The sequence below is a fragment of the Cephus cinctus genome, unplaced genomic scaffold, assembly GCF_000341935.2.
Source record: "Cephus cinctus unplaced genomic scaffold, Ccin1 Ccin1_scaffold0240, whole genome shotgun sequence".
NCBI lineage: Eukaryota > Metazoa > Arthropoda > Insecta > Hymenoptera > Cephidae > Cephus > Cephus cinctus.
In genome coordinates, this window is record NW_014332956.1 from 1,215,312 (window position 1) to 1,240,710 (window position 25,399).

Below are 25,399 nucleotides of genomic sequence, written 5' to 3' on the forward strand. Positions count from 1 at the left end.
TATCGCTATATCTGACTCGGTTATCTTTCATTCTTTCGTAAAGACTTTCTTTAAACGGCTATCACACTTAGGCGCGAGTTTCTTTGTATTCCGCTATTATGCGAATTACTCGATTGCAAATACTGTGCAGCTAACCGCAAGCTTCTGACCCTCGAAACGTGAGATAAGGAACTTCAGCGGGACATCGGATGCTGCTGAAAGTAAATTTAATTTTACTTAAAGCCATCATCACCTCGGCTCTCATTCTATTGCCTGAATATTTTATTCTTAAAACGAAGCTTCCTGTCGTTTAACTCGCGTCACTAGCACCGTATCGAACATAGTCGTCGTTTCCCAAGAATTGTACAATTTTCTATATATATAGGAATATTTTTTGCCAGGGGATACTTTGGGCACGATTTCAATTACGAAGTTGCTATTTTGAGGACATGTGGCTGTTTTAGGGACCACCCTGGATTTTCCAGCGTAATGACTGCTCTGAGGACTATAAAGCGGACTTTCTCACCTGAGCTGTTAATATTTTTTCAATGTTAGACATCCATTGTGATGGGCTTTGAAATGTTTCGTTAGGTTGGATTAGGTCAGAATTCCAATGCTGTGATGTCCCATGGTGGTGGTAGTTAAAAAAATACATTAGCTTGCTATTGTGAATGCCACTTCATTTTTCGTGTTCCCAAGGTATCTCTTTGGCAAACTTGTATATATATTCTTGATTCAACTTTCAGGGAAGCTTATCTCTTTCAAGTTTACCGACGATCATGGCGATTCTCTCGTATCGGCAGATAAAAGTTTCACTGGATCACAGTTAATGCCCAGGGTTTGCTATCTCTAATTGCTAATAGACGTGACCTTGCATAAACCAATGAAATAGGATTAATTAAACGTGTACGCGATATGCCCGCCTCATTTGCAGAACAGACGAAAGCTTTACTCGCACGTGGGTAACGGGTAAGCTGAATGTCAATATCGATAAATTGCCATTATGCAAGATTGTCAGGTGCAATATTGACAGGCTGTGTGGTGCTCTCGGCGTGCTTTGGTCAGCTGTTACATCGGGGAAAATGGGTAACTGGACGTTGTAGATTTAGAATTAAAAAAAAACAATGACAGATAATAAATTTTTTGCGGACTCGAAAATAATTCTTATCGAAATGCTGAAAAATGTAAGAAGCGAGCACGGAGTAAAGTCATTTATATATTATCCAAAATGACGTTAATTTATTGATCTGTCGAATTGAATTTTTAATCGATATAATTGTTATAGCCCAGCGTCTTAACGCAGCGCAGTCTAATGTACCGCAGGTACGTGTATACGAAACTTCGTATGCGAATACTGCAGAAGCTCCTGGTCCAAGATTAGCCGTCGATGCGAACAGCTCGATTCATTGATTCGGCTGATTCAATGTGTTAACTAATGAACTCGTTTGAGAAGTTTCATTTATACGTTATGGAAAATCAATTTCCATTAGGCGATCATTAGGCGACTTTAGAATCGACTAGGTGTTACAGTATTTCAGCATCGAATCATAAAAAAGAAGAATGAACTCGTTAGCCCGCAGACTTTCAATTATCGCCCGTCATACTGGCAATCTGCTACATCCGATCCTCCTACGGTCGAACCCTTTAGCTTCGTAAACTTTTACGTTAATCTGTACAATTATACAGAAGCTTCTCGAGCGAAAGGCAAACACGTGGGAAATACGTGGGTCAGGGATTTTATTTAAGTTATCCCTACGGGTATTGCGTAGCTTCTCGTTTACAACGTAGAAAAATACGAGTCTTGTTTGCCAGAATCTCATATGTGTTGATACTGATACGATCACTGATACGAGTGCTAAGGGCAATTTCAAAATAGCTCGTTGAGTAATCTCCGTAGCGATTATTATACTTAAAATAAAACAAGGAAACAAATAATTATCAGGCGGACAGCTGTTCGACCTCTTACTGCAATCAGGACGAGTAAAGCGAATTTTCGAGATTACAGGAATCGGAATAATATTTTCGATTTGCGAACTCTGTACCAATTACGAACGTAGTTTCACTCCTGAAACTCTTTTGATTTAACGCTCTTCCGGAATCTCGTGTACTTTTGGTTTCGTATTTTTCAGCTCGTATCTTTTCGCGGGTGACAATTATTCAGTACGAAGTGACTAGGAAATCTATGGATGTCCTATTAAGCTTTCGTTACCCTATGAATTCATATTTTTGGTTTTAATTTTATTCTCCGGAAACTTTAATCGCGTTGTATTTATTTATTATCGTATGAAATAGTGTACACGTTGATTGGTACTTCGTCTACCTCGAGGAATCAGTATGCGTTGTTACACTAACGCGAAAGTCGCGTGCGCATAAATGGTATATATATATATATATATGTATCTTATATACTATTATAATATATGTATATATACCATACAGCTAATCTATGTAGACAACCTTGACCTCCGCATCCGTACGCAAAGTCTCAAGTCTCAATAGTAGACTGTAACTGCCATTGGTAAGTATAGCACGCGTGTGGTACGTGTACTATTGTTATGTATATCCTGAAATAGCGTTTGCTTTCACGTATCAGACAGAACGTCACATTTATGATGAAACTTGGAAGTGGAAGAGGACGAGAAAAATTTGTTTTTCCTGCACTCCCACGTTATTAGTGATAGTGATATTAACAACTCTGTGCAATGTCAGTAGCTCTGTATAAAATCCACGTACGTTAATCCGTTGCACTTGAAGTAAAAGCATTTCCAACGCGGTGTGGTATTCGCGTTAATAGTTACGCTCATGGCAGAGAATGTACTCCGGTGGAAATTCAGGAAGGGATGCGGGAAGGAAGTCGGAAATAGAAAATATGAAAAGACGAAGACGCGTCACGTGACTCTGCACGGACAATGCCGGCATTGCGAGAAAGCAGAGTGGGAGGAATTAGTAAAATTTTCGAAAAGACAAAAGACTTGGTCGACATTTTTTTTTTGATCGTTAAAATGCGAGCTATTTTCGTATTAGCCTAAATTTTCGGATACGACCTTCAAACTAGAGCACCACGTCTTCTCAGTGCTTATCTTGATTGATTTCTTACCAAGAGCCGTTGCCCTAAGGCGTCTGATAAAATAGGAACAGCTGATCGAAGCGAAAAGATTGCAGAGTAATTTGTATAACAAAATTAGCATGATCCATCAATGATCCGAGAATGATCCCTGATAGATCATTCTCAGGTAAGTTTTGGATCTGTTCCTTGCCGAAGTCATTCATCGTAATGAAAGTCAGCACCTCATAGTCTCGCTAAACGTATCTGCGCGGGTTATCACACGGATCAAGATCCATGGATCAAGATCGATCAGCGATCAGTCCCGTATATAAAATGTTTACCCGGAATTGCTTGGCTGACTCGGCAGGTAGATACTTTATTCGTAACGACCATCAGGCCGTGGAACAAGCATCGTCCTTGGTCCTTTTCCTAGTAACTATCTCAGGTCCAATTTCCAGAGCAATCCTTCCAAAGCCACCGAAGAGGAGCTACTTCTATCCCTTGTTCTTTAATCTCGCTAGTCGGTGTAGCGAGGTAAGGTAAAATAAGGTTAGGTAGCAAAGTATATTAAGGAAGTCGATAGTCAATTACGTTAAGTTTTAGCTTATTTCGCATGGGCGTTCTTCGCTGAAGAATTGAGTAATTTAGTCGAATCCATTGCCACATTTCTAAGTTTCCTTTGAACGTCCTGTCAAGAGACTCGATTGAACATTGCGCCGAGTACTGGCAACCGGCGATACAGGCGAAGGTCCACGCGAGGCTGCTTACTCGAAGCAATTTTCGCACCCGTGTTCCATGTCATATGTCCTGTGAAGCTATGACTGAATAATGCTCGTCGCGTAGACACCCTAATTCACAACTCTGGAATCGTCCGGGTTGGCTTGGGGAGAATTCTGTTGGAGACGCAAGAGGAATCTCGTCATCCTGCGTTCTCGGTTTGCATAGCATTCGAGTGGGTAACTACCTGTCCTGAACAATCGCTATTGCCAAGGAGAAAACTTTCCAGAAGTATCACAGTCTGTTTCACTACTGACATAAGCATATTCTTGAGAGTCCCTGACCCTCCGGGTAGTTCCATGACGTATGCACGTTTCACCTCTTGGCATGCGCTACACGTTGCTTATAGAAATTAGGGATGAATTGCCAGGCGCTTACTGTATGAAGATTTCATTAATTTCTGTATTCCATTAACATGACCGAAAAGACTCAGATAATTAATAATGCCTATCTATATATACATATATACATCTATCAAGTCCTATTGCATATGCAGGTCTCTCAGTTTCCATCAGTGAGAATATGGCTTCGTGTCTGGTCCAGAACCCTTGACGCTGCTTGTGACAAGAGGCCAAACGAGCGCAAACGAAACGTGTCTCATGCATATGTATGTATATCAGTCATGCTCCCTCCAAAATCCAAATAATGCGAAACGCATGAGAGAAGGTAAATCCGATAAGAAAATTCGTTTGAACGAAAACTTTCAGGAGCGCCATAACGGTAATAACAAATGCGTTCTCGCGAGCACCGCTCAAACCCTTTGTATCTTTGTCGGGTAATTCGCAAAGAGAAGGAAAAAAAAAACATAACAAACAATCCCAAAATTATACTAATGATCCAAACCAAAATGGTCCGCAGGTCATGAACCACCTTGATTTAACATTCGCCAAGCTCGGAAGCTTTAGCGAATTAATTCGCCCGTTATCTCGAGAGCCTAATACTTGGCCCAAATGTTTATTTAACTTAAACGTGTCTTCGCGGAACTTCCTCATTCTCCAGCGGAACCACCCTGGAACTCCAGCTTTGTGCTTTGCAGTGCTTGTCGTCGCGATATCTTTCGAGCCCCGTGAATAATTTCTCGACCTTGACCTCGAAGATTCTAAATTACGCGGTCGTCGTGCATGTCACCGCCTAATACCGGCGGTTAAGTGCGTGAACTTTAAAGTAATCATCACCTGAGGGTCACACGAGGGAACATTGAGCTGCTGTCCTGTCGTTAGTTCGAAACCGAAAGATAATGAACCCTCCTTGCGCGGTACGCGGGTCCATTACTGCTATGAATATTGCAGGAACGTCAAAAGCCGTGCGACGGCAGCGCCTCTAGCGAGCGTTTTAATGGGAAGAAGGATCAAAATCTCCCGGCTACAGCCGGCTAATGTTATTACGGTGAAAGTGCGACGGGGACTACGGGGTAGTAGGAAAAGAAAGATGCAGCTGTGCAAGCGTTACTGGATGTCATGGTCTAGTCTCAAAGAGAATGTGTTATGCAATTATTATTTAATTTAGGACACGTATGGATGTATCCTTGCTGGGAGTAGTGACTCGTACGTGGGACTTGGTTGAGGTTAGGTTGGGAGTGGCGAAATATTTCATGTAATCCCATAGGCCGAGCCTCTGTACGTAGCCTGCAGCACGTTTAAATATTTCATTGGACGCGTTAGACTTCTTCTATCTGCGAAGCAGTTGGAAAGGTCGTCGAATCGTAAATTTCTGCTGCGTACTAACGATTATTCTTTTTGCTAAACTTTCGGGGTTAATTTCTTCATGTACGGTTGGTAGTTTATCGCTGTACGGTTATACGGCTTTGTTAAATTAGCAACTTGACGTGCTGACGATGTTTCAACTTGCGGTCTTCTGTGTATTTTTATGAGGAATTTGAAGAAAATAATAAAATCAATGGGATTCGTAATATACATTGAGGATTATTTTGTCACGTGACACTTGATAACGAATACATTTTTCAAGCGTCGCGAGCTCGGTTGTTCGTAGTGTTACGGAAAAGTTGAAGTAAACATTGGAATTGCGTAATGCAACTGGTAAGAGGATGTAGAATTTCTTTATGCAAAATTACGTGCAATTTAGGTTTACTGTTTTGGACGTATTTGAAAGACTCGCGCCTTCTGCCGTTTCCGTTTGGAAGGTGTCGAATATCCGCTCCGACGTTGCTCGAGATAAAAAGGATCTTCCTTTTTTGGCGCGATAGGAAGTGGGAAAGGGACGGTTAAAAATTGCTTAAGTTCTGCTCATAATCGTTTCAGTATCCTGACCTTGTCTCTGCCACGCCCTTTTCCCCGATGTTCCACTTTTTTTTTTCACTTTTTCTTGAAGATCCGCCAACTTCCTTGAATCTTCTTCTTGCCGATCCCCCTTGGGACGAGCTACTTGTCAGGAATAATGAAGAATTAGATTTTTTTTTTTTTTACATAAAGCTACACAAAGTTTATATAATCAGATATAAAAAAGGATGATTAACAACGGGATGGTTACTTTTTGTGTGAATAATTCTTATTAGACCATTTTCATTGGCAGTAAATACCAAAATTTTGCATAGATTACGAAAAAAAAAAGTATAAGGCATCATGGCAATATTCAGTTTCCCCGGATAAAATTCGAATACGAAGAGGTATCCTTAACTGAATGGAATTTATTGTAAGGTCAAAATTTATCGGAGCGTAAACAGCATGCGGATTGCTCAATGGGTCAGAAGAAAGTATTTCAATAAAATACTTGTTTAAGTCTTTATCAAACAAGAGAGCAACGAATTAATCGTCTGATTGTTTCGTACATGATTCAAATGTAAATTTCAAAGCTAATGCAATAGTTCGCCCGTTTGGCTGACACCGAATTGTTTGCCTAAACGATAAAACGTGAAACACGAGTACGGCAGTGACAAGCGGACATTAACACCCGAAAGGAATGAAAATAATATCAGTAAATAAAAAAAAAAAATATTTGACAACTTCAGAGTATTTGCTAGTCCCATAACGAGGATTTATCCCTTCCATGTTATCGACATAAATCTCCACCCTCTGGATCGTGTTTGAGCAAGGGGATTCGTTTTTGTCATCCGTTGACTGCATTAAAAAAAAATTGTCAGAATTTGACTCCTAGTATCGTGTTTGCTGTTAGTCGAAATGAAAGTGAGATAGTGGGATGACGTAATTTCAATAAAATGCTGTTCGCGCACGAAATGCACGTAAATGTTGTGAATTTCATTGTTTCTCTCGACGAAATACTTGTCAGTATGAAATTTGACTGAAAGCACTTGCGAAATGTTAACCGTGACGCATTAGCAGCCCATTTCCCAAGTCCTCCCCTGCCAAAGTAGAATTCCTGACCATCATAACAAGCCACAAGCCAGCCCCTGTAGAGTATCGAGGTATGGGGTCTTGCCATGGATACCATCATTGTACATGGGGGTCGAGGATGATGCCCATTGACCCCAATAACGTGACCTATATTTTGTCAGACCTTGAATCAGGGGATCGGGAACTGCCTGTGCAATCTGTGGCGGCTCTGGGATTTGGGGATACACGTACGATACCAAGGACCCGAAACAACTTAAAATTGCGCAATACATTAATGTAAAATAATAAAAAAAACGTAAACAGGGTATATCGAACTGAAAAGGAATAAAATTTCTGAATGGTGAGAGAAACATAGAAAAAAAAAATATTGCCAAGAATATCTCGATGGAAATTCAAACGGACTCTTTGATCGGCATTTTATTACATTTTATTATTACCATACGGCGCGTAAATGAATCACTGTATTTGACATCGATATGGTTGAGGTATGATATGCTTTTGGCTTTATTTCCTCTCCTATCAGAAGCCGCATAAGATAATGTCTGAGCGTTTTGAACTACCCACGCTCGAAAAATCTTTCGAGAAGGGCTGCAACTCGTTGTTGAGGGAATCTATTATTTTACAAAGATTTATGTAAACGCGTTACTAAAATGACGTAATGGGTCATGATAACAGCCTCAAAGGTTTTTACAAATAAAAGTCGAAACAAAGGCTCGTTAAAAGGACTGTTTCCTCTTCCGCTGTTATATTTGAAGTTGACACGTATATATTCTCTTGTATATTCATCCTCCTTATCAATCCGCCTATCTCAATCACCTTTTCTTGCATTTTTTTTTAACGGGGGCAAATTTTCATTTCTTTTATCTTTTAACATTTCTCCAGAATGCCACGTGGCTCCAGAATAATCTTGATGAACGAATTAATTGTTTTTTTTTCTTTCTTTCTTTCTTAATAGAAAGAAGAAATTGAAAATATCAAGACGACCCAGGCGATTAGGAATTATGTCACTTATACTTCTGTTTCCTGTATTTATCCCGCTGCGAGACCATACGTAACATTGAGCCTCTGACGTCGCACGCAATTTTCTTTTCACGTTTCCCACAGCAGGACGCGCCCGACCCAACTCACGCAAAATGTATTGACGACCATGACCGACATTCGTTTCTTTAGTACCTGCCCTACGGTCACAAGGCACCGCAATGACGATCTTCGACTTTTCCAATTGGCTTTCGGTCACTCAAGCTTATTGCTACCTAAGAATCTCAATTGTATCTTGATTATTTATTTTTTGTTTGATAACGGTCAGAGCTCTAGCGCGTTGCTGAAACGTCGTGTCTGATTGCTGTGCGAAAACCTTGGTTAGTCTTGGGGGAATTAAAAATCCATTTTCTTGGGTAATACCTGTAGAGTGGCACGCTGTTCCACGCTGATGGGGAAAGTCGATCGATACGTCCCTCAAAGACTAAACCTTACGTGAAATTGCTGCGAAGTCTTATTTCTACCTATGGATGCAGCTACTTTGATATATTTATTATTGACTGTACCGACCCCTCTTTCTGGCCTTCTCTTAACCTTCTCTTGGTAGGTATATACCGTAGCTCTGATAAGTACCAGTAAATCCCTACGAACTTCGCCCCAGCACGGAATCAGTCTTGGAGCATTTTCTGAGCAATCTTTGATATACTGGCGAATTATATATATTTTGTGTGACAAAGCTGCAATGACGTTCGTTATGAAAGATAGACGCTGTTATTTCTGACGTAAGATTGGAGAACTGCGAAGTCATTTTGTTTTGTTCAAATGAGATTATCGATAGGGGGAATATATTTGCTGAAATAATTTTTTTTAATTATCAAAGAAAATATTGATGATCAGTTTGAATCGTTATTTGAGGAAAAAAATTGGAAGGTTGAAAGCGGAAAAGAATTTGTCCATATATCGCAGGGACGTGTATGTATATTACAATGGTCAATAATTTTACGTACGTTTCTTTCCATTAAAATGGGCTAAGGGATGTTTGTAAATATTGCATTATTTTTAGTCGCCGGATTTTTTTTTTTTTTTAGACAAACAATTCGTAATGGAAATACGTTTGCGGAACACTCGCACGTATTTTTATAACTTTCCATGACGAATGGCCATTTGTGCGTAACAGATATGGGTCAGGGTAAAAACGTGGGTGATGTATTAAATACAGTGACGCACGGACTGCCAACACTTGCCCTTAATTCAAGGATCCCATAAGAGGAACAGGGGACTTCGTGTGGTTGGATTGATTCGCCTCGATTTGAAAATTAAATTAAACTTTTACTCGATTATTTCAGTAGTCGAGTGAAGGCGGATACTTTAACTTACGAATCGTAATATATCAAAGGGAATTTCATCGATGATCAATTCACTTTTAATTCACAGGTGGTGAGTGGTGGCTTTAGCTCTTATAAAATAATTAAATAAATTTCGTCGTATTGCACTTGCGGATGCAACCTTTAAAAATTATGATCTTCAGATAACTATAGTGCTCGATAATTAAACGTTGGAACGTATTCGTACAGTTCAATAAAGCTTAACTTGCCTTCTAGCTGCCTGCTGCGGCAAAGATAGGATATATCTATAGAGCAATTTAATTCACATTAACGCAATTCAATTTGAGACTTCTAAATAATTTCATCAATCACACGGATATCCATTACGTGAATTGCCCACAATGCAATAGACGCATCAATTAGCCAAATGGAGATTCACTTTGATTCAGGTGTAATATATGCGTATGCAGTTTCATATATGGTTTAACGTTTTTCTATCCTTCATCCGTTTATCATTGTCATTGGCACCGACGCTGCGCCTGTGTTAAGGACGTATCTGTCAGGAAATATATTTTCGAAAGGTATCCCGTTAATCGTTTCTTATAATTCGTTTATAATGTGACTAGATATTGTATTGATTCGTAGGCCGCATATATTTAAGAGTAGGGAACAAATTTATTGACGAAACTGTCGATAACGATTAACGACAAGAATTAAAGAAACTTTCCCTCTGAGCTTACATCCGTTCCTATAAGAATGTTGTTCTATATAATTTTATAATAATATATATTATATAATTAGATAACTTTTCAAGATAAGCGAAAAGCAAAGGATTTTGAAAAAATTTCAAAAATTCTCGCAAGTCAAGGGTTGTCTGTGAATTTTTTATTATATCAAAAAAAAAAGAATGGTCGATAGTGTAGGTAAAAAAATAATGTACGCAAGCATTCTTATGTTAAACATTTCATTAATCTAATAGGCTGCGTAGGCGTTGTATACGTTATAGAGAGTGCGACAGGACTAGAGAGTTACCCTCTCTTCTACAGAGATTATTCTCTCTAGGGTAGAGTAGGGTAGATACTAGTATGTGTAAGGTATATAAGGTAAGAGAGATTTGGAAGTGAGCCAAATCGTTGGAATTCTCAGCAAGGTTGCCTGTATAATGGAAGCGATGTCTGGCGTGTGGGGCTCATGTAATTCCATTGGGTGAAATTACTCAGAGCAGAGGGATGACACCGACAGAATATTCGTAACGGCAAGAAACCGAACGTTCGTTCAGTCCTTTCTAACAAGAGAACTGACACTTGCGTCGAAAAGTGCCTCGAGACGTCTTTTTCGAAATTATCTTCGAATTCGTGAAAGTAGCCTCCTCTCATCTTGTATCCGTGTGAACGCGCCTTTTGGACGCTTTTCGATTATTTTTCTTACGGACTTTTTCATACCAACTGAATGAGATACCGTGATAAGACAAATCTCATATACTATTGGTATATATGTATATATATATATATTTGTCTTAAATAACTAGACTGAAGGGTGGTTGATAAATTGAATGACGTCATGGAGATGTAACTTACGATTCGTATTAATTAAACGTAATTCTAACTTACCGAGTTAAAACGGAGAGTCTGGTGGAATACAAATTGCTCATTGGGGCAACGGATATGCAAATGTTTTGTTTGGAGTATCTGAAGAATCTCGATAAAAACAATGTTACAGGAAACGGATAGGTTTCCTTCAATTTACATGAGGGAACTACCTTAATCTTCGGAATACTCTTGGGAGTCTATAGATATACAGAAACGAGCCAGTAGACAGTGTACGCGATAGGAACTCTGATTAAGTCAGAATACATATATCAATGTTAAATTGATCGTTAAATCAAATTTCAAGCTGGCACATCGAAGTTAAATATAGACTGTATAAAATTATAATCAAATAACTAAGTATTTGGAAGCCTGCAATTTTTTCATTGACACGCCTAAGATTGTCTGTACGTTGAAACGACGTTGGGCAATAAAACAAATAACGTAACGCGGGATATATCGGTTGCCATAAATCTGCGTACGTCAATCGCTCACGCGTATAATCTTTGAATGGCAAAAAAGTTGAAAAATGGCAAAAAAAGTTGTATTGCCAAAAAAAAAAAAGAGAAGAGAGGAGATAATCTCAGTCTGATAAATTCGATAAGCCAAGCCCAAACATACCTGTTAGATACAGCGTCCAAGATAAAGAGTCAACGGTACTGGAATCTGCAAAACAAATTTGCCAAATTATCTTTTGACAGAATACCAATTTTACTTATGTCGGATGACTTTATAGCATATACAGCAAACCGCACCTCGCAGCGTAGGATATATACACATATGTAGATATATCGAGTTAGGGACTATAAGCTTGTATTGTATTGCGAGAGTCACGTCACGTTGGAAGCGTCGTCGGACTAATCACCGCGACGCTCGGCGTCGGTGCTAAACAAATACCCGATCAAGTATGCGAATGCGTAGGACAGTGCGTGGGTCTAGCGCACGCTATTGACAATAATGACTATCCCATATAATACAAGCTGCTCCCTATCACTATACTTTGGCATCATTTGGACGTTAAGACAATTTTCTTAGAGGTTCAGAATCTCCCGACAACGCTGTCACGTCACTCGTGGTCCGTACACACGTCACTTTATATCATCAACAGCAGATAATTGTTTTGGCATTAATCTGCAAATAACGAAATTGTTTCTCGCCGATGCGCGAGATAAATTTTTATTAAATTCACATTTATACGTACGATACGTTTCTGTAAATCGATTAAATTTCCTACTCGACTATCTTAACGTGTGTTCGCAATGGACGATGACCTCAGCGCTACGTCATTCGATCAAGGGCAGATCGATATTCTTAGGGTTGGCAATCAGTCGGACATTTTTACCCACTAAATTCCAACTAACGAATATGAATTTTGTTAAAGGGTAACATTCATTTTTAGATTTGACTGTACTTCGGGTGTACTGTAAATTTGTGGGATTATGTATAAGGGTTATACATATATCGTGTAACAATTAAATTACCCTGAAAAGCTTTGTCTAGTGCTTCAGCCGGGTATCAAAGGATCGCTATGTGAGGGAATATTTCGAATTACGTAATATCGAGAAATTACTTTAATTTGAGCAAGTGTTTCTTGTGGCTGTCGAAGGTTTTCGTATCGTATCTACATAAAACCAAAAATTTTCTACCCTCCAGGGTATCGAGTCTTGGGTCAAGATAAGCCCAGCGGAATACATCGGAGCGATCTAATCTGTCTCGTTTTCGCTGATCTTCGTTTCATATTTAATTAGCGTAATTATCCATATGTAACTTTATAACGTTGATACGAACCTTCGATTATTCAATGGAACTCCATAATCTTTTTTTCGTGACGTCATACAAAATTATAATGATGATGTCGTAATCGAACTGACTTTCGGAATTGAATGACATTTACCTGCCCACTATTTCGTATGAAGCCCTCACGAAGAATTACGTCATGCGCGATATTGTAATGCGGTAATTAATTGATTGTGTCACGGCGCTTCCGGGAACCTTGCTCGGTGCATAGGGGCTAGTCGGGTACGCTATTTCAAAGAAATCTACGGATTATGTGATATTTCGATCGATGGCCAATGACGTAATCGATGCCATAAAATATGAAGTTTCAAGAAATATTTTTATCAGTTCCATTGAGCTGATTTTCGTTTCGAATTTACATGGGGACAATTTTTATGATTTTTGGTTGAATACTTATTGATGTTAAAAAAAAATTATTTCAGTTTTTATCGAGCATTTTTACGAATCCACGGTGGACATTGTTAAATTAATTGGTGACACTCGTGTATTAATATCGTTAGTGTTTGCCTGTTAATATTTTTTAACTTTATTCCCTTGTCAATACTCCTCCCAATCCATTGTTATCATTATCTGTCAACCTCTTGACCTATTGGCCGCTGGAATTTATACGTTACGGTGATGACCATTAAAATTTATGGTGGATGTGGTAATTCCCTGTTACCTAACATGGGAATCCCTATAGCAGTCGGTTGCAATAAATTATTACTTTCCTTCAACCCGACCCATAAAGCCCACACGTTTCTAGCATCTTGCGCTTGACGAATTGAGAAATAGGAGGAATTTTTACCTATGTAGGAATACACGTGCAATGGAGATTTTAGGTAGCTAAAAATATTAGGTATAACAATGACATACGACGCATGTCATACGTGGCCACTTTATTTTAATATTTAATATTATCAAAGGAAATAACTTTGTACGGTTTATTTTGAAATATCGCAAATTCAATGTAACGAGCAGAGAAGAGGTTGTTTTGTAAGTTTTATCGAATTTTCTATACATCCTACGAGTGCGAGGGAGACGAACTTACGGGAAGTTACGTGAATAAGAGAAAGACATACAGTTGTGACGTTATTTTTGGACGTCACAAAGGTCCCGTATTGGTTACTTCCGTTTTTCAATTTCGGGACGCATTTACGTCCCTTCTTCCAATCAAATATTACGCAACCGGCCAGGAGCTCCAGGGTCATAGGCATTAGGGAACATTAAGTTAAAATTTTCGTCACAATACATATACACAGGTAGCTCAAATTGCGGGTAAATCACTTTATCAAATTGGCCATTCCAGTAGCTGGAACATCGAATGGATAGAATGGTAACTTTTTTTTTTATTAAAAAGAAATATTTGATACTGTTACATAAAAAGCTATCTGTATATATGTGAAATTGGATAATCTGCCAATGATAACGTAATCGAGTAATATAAATGAGCCAATTGCAATGCATATAAGTATATTGCCTGATCGATGCGAAATCGTATTCGGACATTTAAATCTGAGTCAGCCGACCGAAATAACCTTGTGCAGGATAATGGCAGGAGCGTAAAATATAAAATGCACTGATGCGAAAAACTGTTGTTATCTATGCTAATGGAAATACATATTCCACGCAACGTTTGAAAGTAAGGTCGAATGACGCAAATAAAGTGAAATTCAAGATAGGTATAACGCCAAAGGGTTGAGAAGCAGCAGTCATTTCTATTGAAAAAACTTTAAGTACCCGTTTAACGCATGTTTCAAAGAGCATAAAATATTATCTTAATTCTTGGACATGAAGTTGGTATTTTTTTTATCTAATTACACGTAGAACGTAAATATAATTTTTTAATAACGGTGGATCGTCCTGTTACGACATTGGACCAAAATTTCGAAACGAAATGACTTTATGGGTATGGAAACATTTCGTTGATGAAAATAAGATTCTTTGGCAAGAGCTACATGGAATGTATGGAAGTGTATGAAAGTGTATTGGACTTTATTCCTTCTCTGCCGCAGCCCTTATTTTCTAATGCAATAATAAAGAAGAAGCCAGCATAAAAGTGAGGATACGGCGGGAAACGTTGAAATTTATTCAGAATGTCTACTGTACATTTTTTTTTCTTTTCTTCCCTCGCTATAACGTTTTTACAAGAATTTCTTAAGAACGTTCTACGAAATTTCATTTACACTACTTAAGTCGATTACACCGGGACACTTCTTTCTTGCGCTGTACCACAAAATGCAATATGCATTCTGGATCGTGTTTAATCTCACTTAACTAATAGCAGATAATTATACAAACTCAATTTTTAATACGAACGATACAGATGTCAGTTACGAATAGAGTGTGAAAAGAATTTTTAAAAATTATAAAAATTCGCCAAAATTTATTACGTCTAAACGTACATATATCGTACTTTGGCAATATAAGATAGAGTCGGTAAAGTTCAAGGGTATCGGGACTGCACAATGCACGTGGAGCTTTGGACGGTTTGCAAAGTGTAATGACATATATGTATATAAGACCCCTTTCGGAAGGAATAGCAGTGTCTTCTGACTCTGAACATATTTCTCTTCTGTTAGCCGCTTACTCTTGCAGCTGTATATGCGTATGCGATTTCAGCGACGTAACCGTAAGTACATACGGTTAGATACATGTATAGATATATTTCGTTCAGCCAAAAAGCCACTGAGCGAAGAGAAAGAGATTTCATTGTGAATTCCAATAGTTGATAATAGATTATTTCACAAAGTGTGAAAATGTACTGAATGAATGATTGCATTGAATTTATAAAAGTGTTACGTAGTTAGGCAATAGACAATTATTATGCACATAACTAGGTGCAGTGACGATTACCACAATGTTGATTTTATATCTGATCGACGAGAAAATAGAAAATTCTTTAAGTATACTTACCTTGGAATTTTGAATTTTTTATCATCAAGCGCTTCTTCTCGTACGTATAGGCCTTGTGGATTATCTTTGACGTTGAAGCATAATTTTTTTACGTTTTCTTTCGAATTAAAAGATGGCGAGGCTTTTTTGGATTTTTTCGCCGTGACTCAGTAATACTTATTATTTCTTGAGATATGGTATTTTTGCCATACATTAATGTAAATTTTGAATTTCTCTTTCACGATTCGTAAAGGGCTTCGATGTAAAGGGGAAAAAAAATTGGAGCACTCCAGTACTTAGGGATTTGATGATACTCAAAATACTGGCGTAGGAAACTAAAATTGGAGGAAAATCTGTGAACTATACGTGAAAACGATTGCACTTGTGGCGAAGATTTTAAAAAAATCACCCTGGTGACAGCTGACAAGTTTCGCAGGGTAAGTCGCAGCTGCACGGTAAAATAATTCTAGTGAAATAATGAATGAAAATTGTTCCAAGAAATCAAAAAAAAAACATTGCTACGTCCTGCGCTTGTATAATTCTAAAATAATAAAGTTACTCGTATGACCAAACCCCATAATATGTAAAGCACCTCATTTAGATTCTCATGGATGAAACCTGCAATATCAGTAACGCTCTATGTAATTTCTGCAAATTGTATATTATCGCTTACATTTAAACATAAGATCCTGCATTTGCATTCCGAGTTGCACCGATCCCATGCATATGGATTCGTCCATTATTCTGAAATCTGCATATATCAGACAGTTGATGACTATGAATTTCACTAGTTGCTACGATCCTCAATTCTCGTTGCACTTCGAAATTAATTTTGTTTCTAACAACTTGAATATCTCGATCGACTTCTTTTTCCAATAACACAGAAGATACAGTACATTTTTCTTACGACAGCCAGTAACCAAGTTACGTCTATAAATGACGAGCGCGGAATCTTCGTACGATGTAACGAATATCCCATTGAAGAAATTTGAATTCCAGATACGGTTGGCCAGAAGTTCCATAAGGATTCACTAAATTTCATTGATCAGTATATATATATATCCATCATGAATTAATGAACATTTTGAAATATGGTACACAGTCATATATGCAAATCATTCCCAGATATTAAACCACGTCGAACCGTCATATAATTTAGAGAGCATTTTGAATTTACCATAATATCCTATTGTGTAAAATTGATGCATCTAATAATTACGTTAAAACTGTATTATTATCGTTGAAGATTGATAATATTTCTGCCCAATTTAAACTAGCCTTTAATTCTCTGTCCCATGTAATTGATAACGGTATCGATGATCTTACGTTCGATTATAAAAATTTAATAGCCCCTCGGAACACTCTCAAGAAATATCAACGATATTTCCGCAGGTTTTACTTTATCCATTCGCTTTTCTCGGCAGACTAAAATCCCAACTGTATTGTAGCTTTTCAATTATACCCGTATAAATTGGATAATTACTTTAGCAATTTTCTCAAATCGCATTTATCGTTTCGCATTGTAATGTCAAGAGTGAATAATGGACTACGAGAAATTGACTGAAAAAGTTTTTATAAAAATTCGCAGTCGTCACTTTTTTATTCCTACGATTTAACTTATGATTATTACAAAAGTATCGAATAATGGCCGTCTGCAGTATAATAGCTTTCATAAAAAGTGAGAAGCGCCATTAACTTGTCTTATCGAAAATTCCGTAACTCCCATCGAAGCTCCTCATCCAGCATTCGGAAACTTTACGTCATTTCAACTCACCGCGAACTTGGAAAACGATCGATAACCGGTCAGCGGTAACTACCCCGTATATCAAATACGATAAGCAGTAAAATCTTCGAACGACATACCCAATTGACACCTCGTACCAAAGATGTAATCTACTTATCACGTGATTATATATACATATATATACATGAAAACATGTTGCAAATACAAATCTTTTTAAATCGTAAATTCACCCATTCAAAATGCATCCGATCAAAGTTATTTCTATGCAACTACACAATGCACGTATCTTCTACATGCATAGGAGTAAACTGCATATCTTGATATGCAATTGCACTGATCTGTATATATGTACACTACTGTATGGTACTACGTATATATTATGCACGTATATATCTACTATATATCAAGAGGAGAATCGAGCGTGACCACGGGTCCGCAATGTCGAAGCGGGGTCATGTGCAAGTGCAGGGTCAAGTGCACCGGGCAATCAGCCAACGATTTGCACTTGCAGGTCATCCCGTAGATATCCGGATACAATTTGCCATTCTGGATGCAAAAGCATGGACTTATAGAAATTTTGACAAATATATTCGTCCTACACCACATAGTGGTAGTTTGAAGTGCCGTTTGATGAAAACTCGTTGATTGTATATACATATATAGTTATGTGCCTCTCGTAGATTAAAGAACAAGTATATAAAGTGAATGGTGAATACTCATTAAAGGCTGGTCCAGATAGTAATTAATTGCAAGGGACAACTAGTAGTTACAGGTTGATCAACGTAACACGGCAAAGTTCACGGTATAAGGAGGTAGATTTGTCGATTTAAGGGCGAATATCAGGAAAATAAAATAAATCGATAGGATATCAATGAGAGATTGAATTATGATGAAATATTACAAAATTTTTATTGACGATCAATGAATATTCGCGCGGTCTCTGATAAATTGTGTATGCTGACCGTGGCCTTGAGGGAAATCTAGAAAGCTGTAGCAAGACTGAAGGCGCACACGGATAAGGTTCAAGGCTAGCGTCGCGACGCTCGGCGTCACTCTGTCTCCACGTGCCGAGGAAAGTCTCCGTTACGACTATGAGATAGATGGAACAATAATTTGCCATTGGCTCCTGCTCGTATTCGCTTCTGGTTTCTTTTTCTTCACGATAAATTTAATGTTTTTATATCTTGAATCGTAAAGAAAAGAAAAATAAGACTCCCACGACGTACGTTGCACTCGTACGCTACACCATAAGGTCCCATATAACCGAAATCACAAAAATATCACGAGTGATTAACCTAGGATTACACTTTACCCCGTAGCAGACGTAACCTCGAACGCACTTGGGGGATTTTAATACACGAAGCACAGACTCTAATTATAATTACAAGTTCATTGTTCCGATAATTAATTCGGTCCTTATCAGAAATTGGTTGTTCAACGAAGGTTATCGAAATGCGGGTGACCCTCGAAATATTAGCGCGCAAGTGCAACGTCCTGAAGCCAGCTATTCACTCCTATGCTACAAGCCCGGTGTCACTGACAATATTTAACGTTATCGTATCGAATTAACGAAAATTTATTTTGTCACCCAAAATACGGATTTCTGCACGGTGAAATGTCACTGGTTATACCGAAGAATTTAAATGCGGTCAATGCTCCAAGTTACGTGGACGGGTCTTTTTAGTACCACGTGAACTCGTACGTGTCCTAAGTGTCTGCAGTCATTTTGTATCGCCACAGGAGTTTCATGAATGAGGGTTTTTACGAGGATGAAATGAAGGTACGTATAGGACTGTGTATTACTGCGTATACCTGCCGTACGTTTCGGTACAGTCGTTCATTAACAGAGTATACCTTATGTTGTACTTTATACGTATTAACTGGGGTTACGAAATTGTTTCTCGCGCGTCACTTTTTTTGGTAATTAAGGACTAAAGGATTTTCAGCGATTCGTATGGAAAGTAAATGGCCAATCGGGTTAGTGTCTTTGATTCATGCAGTCGGAAAGAAAATTCATGAGGAATATTAATGCGAAAGAGGGAATTGCTTTCACTTTCTACGATTCATTTGTCTCTCTCGGCTTACGAGAGGCGGATGTTTCATTAGGAGAATAGTCTATCGCACTGTAGAAACTTCATACCGAGAACGTAGATATTTCACTTTACCTTAGGGCGTTACAGTATGCAGCTTACGGACAAGTGTATGAAATCTTAATGTGCTATGGCGGCTCGACGAATTATAATAATTATTTAAAGTACGTGCATCATTCAAAAGCCTTATGCGCCCTTGCTCCGTTACACTGGCTACATTCATCACCTTGCTCTACCGCTTCCCAACCAAAAGCCGAGGGTTTGTCAGACAACTTTTGGTCGCATCTACCCATTCGCGTTACCATGGTAACGAAGCGTTTTACGTGTAACAAATATTGACAGTTGCTATATAAAGTTTTGAAGGAAAAAAAAAAAACTGTCGAATTAACCCTTTAGCTGACAGGGGACTCTTGTGCATAATCCTAGATAAGGGGCTTGTCCCCTAAGCGAATTTCGGTATGCCAGTTGAGGACTTAATGGATGGTAGACGCGAATTCAGTTTAGCAGCTTGCAGTTCGTTTTGCCGGATACACTTGGGAAATTTTTTACACCGTCGAATTCTGATGGATACACATGTACATGGATATATGTATGTGGGATATTATATATACTGTATATAAATAAATTAATTTTGGTCGTTCTCACAAAACGGCCAATATTTTTGTATGAAATCATTTTCCTTGTAATAGGATCATTGATCGTAAAGTCCCACGAGGTAATATAAGGAGTGTTCTAATTTATTCTCTAGGGTGTTGTTGGAAAATAATTTTTTCGTTTACGATAATTCCATACGGAAAAAAGAAAAACTTGCTTCCTTTTTCTTTCTTTTGTACGATACACGGCTATTCTTTATTCGTAATCGTTTTATTAACTTTCAAACATCTTCTTTGAGTCGAGTTTTATAAGAGCTGCGAAAAGCTTTCTGGATTATCCTGAAATGCTATTGGTTTGCTGGACCACTGGCTGGGTATTTTTTCTAGTGGTAAAAACGAGATGCGCTTTTAGGACATAATACCTTGCAACTTCATTGCAAAACGAGGATCCGGTAGAAGCGATTGATGGATCTGGACGGGTTTGCTTTAGCCGTATGTACATACGTCGTATATATATTTTTAATCAGATAAATACGGGAAAACGTTGAAATTGATTAAATGACCTTTCTAAGGACGGGATGAGGTTGTTTCTGTTGCGCATAACGGCAAGGTGTATTGCTACGTGTATTTGTAGACGAACGGAGGTATTTCAAAGTTTGCGGAAATTGTGATAAATTTTTAGCAAACCGGTAATTTGCAGACTGTTAGGCATACAGCGTAGTTTAGACATAACGTTTTCACTTATTTTTATGTATCAAGCGTAAAAGGGGGAAAGGTACTTGCAGGCTGATAAAATGCGACGGGTGGATAGGATCGTTGGCGCAGATCAACGAGTGTCCGAACTGCCTTTATTTAATGAAAGAAAAAAAGTTTTGTCCGTGACTTTTTTATGAGAAAGTTTGGCAAGGAAGATTCGCCATAAATTTTATATTGCGAGTAGGTCGAAAGTTATTATTAGGAAATTCGTTTCAATGCAGCAAGTATGCTAGTCGTCGATGAGCTGATGTAAATGCTATTTTTTATGCAGCTTTGTTTGTTGTCGAAATACTGGTAAAAAAGTTAACTTTTCGTTGAGTTAATTGAGAGTTAGGAAATGTTACGTCGTATCCTTGTATTACGAACTTTTCAACCCTTTCTATATTAGCACGATAATTTCCTTGCACGCATACACTGAAAAGAAGAAATACTGTTTAATCGACTAAATTAGCGCTTAGGAGCGACAAATCAAATTTTTACTTAATCCAACATAATTTTTGATTCCTTTAACAAATATTCAGGCGAATGGACTAAAATATGCTTGGGGTAATCAAACGTTACCCAGTCAAACAGTATTTTTCCTAAGTGTAATTTAAAGTATCTATTTTGGATTAGCTCTTAATTTGAATTAAGAACATTTCAAATCCCTCGCAAATCGACTGCGTCGTCCGTAGACGTGTTTTCTTTTCACCATATTTTTCTACAAGCATGACTGAGGACAATGACGAAATAAAAATATCCATCTAAATAATGAAATCGGCTTGAGAGAGATTTGACATTCTTTTATCCGAATTAAGATCTTCTTAAAAATAGGCCCCTTGCCCTACGTTCCTACGTGATACTTAAAACACATTAGCAGTAGTATTGATTTGTACGAAGGAATTTACGTTTGATGAATTTAAATTTGCAATTATAGCCAGATGCTTTATAACCCGAGAATATTTATGGGAACAAAAAGATATCTTCGTTTCCATAAACCTTTCATCTTCATAATTGCATTTTTCCTCATTATTAAAAAAAAATATATATACATATATACATATATACTTGTATGCAACGTCTTCCCTTAAAGATTCTTTGATGTTCACGAAATTTTACAAGAGAAATTTAAAAACCTCAAAAATCTTTAAGACGTTTTTATTAAGATTCTGGAAAATTGGGAAAAAATAAAATTACCATATGCCAGAAACCTTTGTCTTAATTTTAATATTCCATCGTTATCGTATCCATCGAATATCATAATCAATATTGCATTTCTAATTTTAATTTGATTATTCACTCGACGTAAACAAAACGTAAAAAAAAATAATTACGGAAAAGTGAAAAATTTCACGAGAACATTTTACGACGTACGCACAAGACGTTACCTCGAAAGTTCAATACCCTTAAGTCTATGTAATTTCTAAACCAATGTAAGAACTGCCGTCTTGACTTAACCTTTTCGCGTCAAATTTCGAGGCCCTTAATACCTCATGGATCTTGATCCAAGCCATCGAATGGCTCCTATTCTAAGACGATTATATCTCACGGCTTAAAACGACTAACCCAGGTGGTTTATACTATATCGAAGTTTATAATTATTTTTTCAACGAGTATCAAGTAATAATTAATTATTACTATATACGTACAATGATCGTGCTATTACTGTATACACCACCGAGCATCGATCCTTACAGAGATACGCCCGTACACGATACTCGATTGCTAATTCTAACCTTGTTACTTGTTACCACGAACTCTCGGCTAATCAAGATTCTCGAAATTTTGACGAACCAAGTAAAGTCAGTGTGGTCCATCAGAATTTACGTAACAAGGTTGCACGGTAGAAATCAGGATATCGACCAACTTTGTCATTACGGTTTCAATTATGTTCCACGACCAGCGTCTAGTCCGCAGTACGTAAAGGGTTGAACAATTGATATTAAGACGAGTGATCTTGAAGTAATTCAAACGTCAATAAAACAAGCATAGCACGTCAAGCTTTTATACCGGCTCCAGCCCATATAGCAATTGCACTTGGGTTCCTAATGATTTGGCGAAGCAGAAAAGAACGCGAGGACTTGGGTAATGTTAATTTATATTAGAATTCGTCGAGTGTCGCGCCTACGACCAAGTCATTTTTAATCTAATTACACGTACCGTTGCCAGAGTCATTAATAACGCCTACGTACTTCAGTCAACTCCTTGGCGAGTGGTCACGTGGCCAGTTTTCAGTAGCGTTGAATAATTACGTGACATTAGCCTATACGCCGGTCGCCCGTTATATCCGTGGGACTTATGAATATAGATCACCCACAGGATCACGGGCGTAGCTTTATCTGAATTTGAATTGTCCTTGAGAGATAGGCTAAAGTGACTGCTGACATTAATAATTGTCTGGCCGCCCTTCGTATTGAAAAAAAAAAAAAAAATACCACAGCGTTTCAATATAAAAAATTTTTGTGTGGTGTAAAATTGCGTCGGAAGAGGAACGTGAACTCCGCCAACTGGTTTAAATTTAATGACGATGACAACCAATTTGGAATGATTATTTGATTGGTTTGATCTATTTCTTTTTTTAACTTATTGTTTGTACAGTGATCTGTTCTTAGGGGAAGCTGAAGTGTAACTGACTCTATACCAAATTTCAAAAGATACTCGTGGACGAAATTTTTAGGAACATGGGAGAGGTTAGTCCTCTGCATGCCATGCCTAGACCCTTTCTTGGAATAAGGCCCTGTGTTTGAAATTGCCATGGACAAAGGCCTTCGGTTTTTGTGTTTACGCAATGCACGGAAAAAGGGCGCTGGCTAGTCAGCGAAGACTTGCAGTTCTTTTCGAGTCTCATAAAATTTGTTGACATGTACCAGACATATCTGTCGAAGTACCTCGCTGGTCCAAACACCCTTAAGTATGAAAACCGAATCTGTCCTCCAAGGCGCCGTCAGGGCCGAACATGTGGTACATTCTCTTTTCTACTTTTTCTTTTCTTTCTGTTCGTTAAGAGAACTTTGGATTGTTATGTCAGCATTTTTTTTTCTATTGCCATTAAATTCGCGATAAGACTAAAGATAAGTTCATACTCTTGCCTCTGTCATATCGTTTCTCGAGCTAGAGGTACCTTCAGCTAATACGCTATCACGATTACACCTTGAATCTGGGTGGTCATGAATTTACAGTATATTTGATAGGGAAAGCGAGAGTTTAGGTATAGGAGTCTTAAATTGATTTAAGACTGTTAAAATGTAATTCGAACGATAAATTACTGGTAGCAATGTTCATGGGAAAATATTAACTATATTTCACACCTGTCCGTATATAAACTTTATAGAGTATACGAACAAGCTTCGTGAAATTCGTAACTAATACTTCTTACGTCAATTTAAGGGAAAATTATATGAGTTCACCTGACGCCTGAAGGGGATGTTGAAATGCGTTAAAAGCAGCTGTGTGTCGCACAAATGATATCTGACAGGTTCCTTGAAAGTCTCCGAGAACCACGGTGAAAGGTCGTTGATACGTAATTCTAAGGGGATGTTAACTAGGAAGTTTCAACCCTAGGCTCAACTCATTAACCCGACCCTCTAAATCTTAATTCACGTTTAACTTGAGCGTTGGCCATGCTATTGCCATTCAAGACGTTAAGTGATAAGATTTTAATGCAACTAAACTGCTTACCACTCCCACGCCCTCTTTATAAATATATATATGTATAATACGTTAATATTGATATGAAGTCAGTCATCCACCTTGAGGAAATCTCATATTGACCCAATTGCTTATAGATGGCATTTGCAATAAAGAAATATCCTTGTTACCATTAGCAGAAACTCTTCGTGCAACATATCGGTATCCAATTTCGTTGGTATCCAGCCGATCGATCACACGTATATCTCAACCTGAAATCTCATCCTGACAGCCTTCTAGTTCCTTTCTCGAGTCAACAGTCCTCGTTCAGATAATATTTCCCACAGCCATTTTCGCGACTTCTCACAAAGAAAAAGTCTTTCGGATGTACGAGCCTTGACACGACAAAGTTCGAGTACGCAAAGACGAAAACGTTCGCCGTACATAACAGACCTTTTTATGGGCATTTTATAGAGAACAAAAGAATTAAAAAAAAAAAACTACACCAGGTGAGGTTACACTGAAAATTTGATATACAGTGATTATCAAAATTTTTTCATTGCTACCTATGACGTCACTGGTCTTCGTACGACTGATCAGAGCACACGAAAGTACGATTACGCTTCATATCCCACGATATTTTTTATCGTATTTTCACCGTGACTTTAGACAGAGTATCGAATTTGAATGAAAAACTTGAAAAGAAACATTTTGAACTTTTTATGACTCGTGCTGTCGCCGTTTGGTCTTTTATGGAAAAGCGCAAAGGATTATTATTTCTTGAAAATCTGTGCTCCACTTACGCAACCTCATAGGAGTCTCACTCTCATTTCCTGAGTTTACTTCTTTCGAAGAAAAACGATACTGAAAGTGTTCATGCGCCAGGGAAATGAAGTCGCACGGAATACCCTGCACGCTTGGTGGTTAACCGTGAAAAATT

At 38.0% G+C, this 25,399-nt stretch overlaps 1 protein-coding gene across 1 annotated transcript in view; it reads left to right on the plus strand.

Annotated features, from left to right (window-relative positions):
* LOC107265878 overlaps nucleotides 1-25,399 on the plus strand; it is a 46,623-nt gene that overhangs the window by 2,994 nt on the left and 18,230 nt on the right. The gene's annotated exons all lie outside the window — the stretch shown is intronic.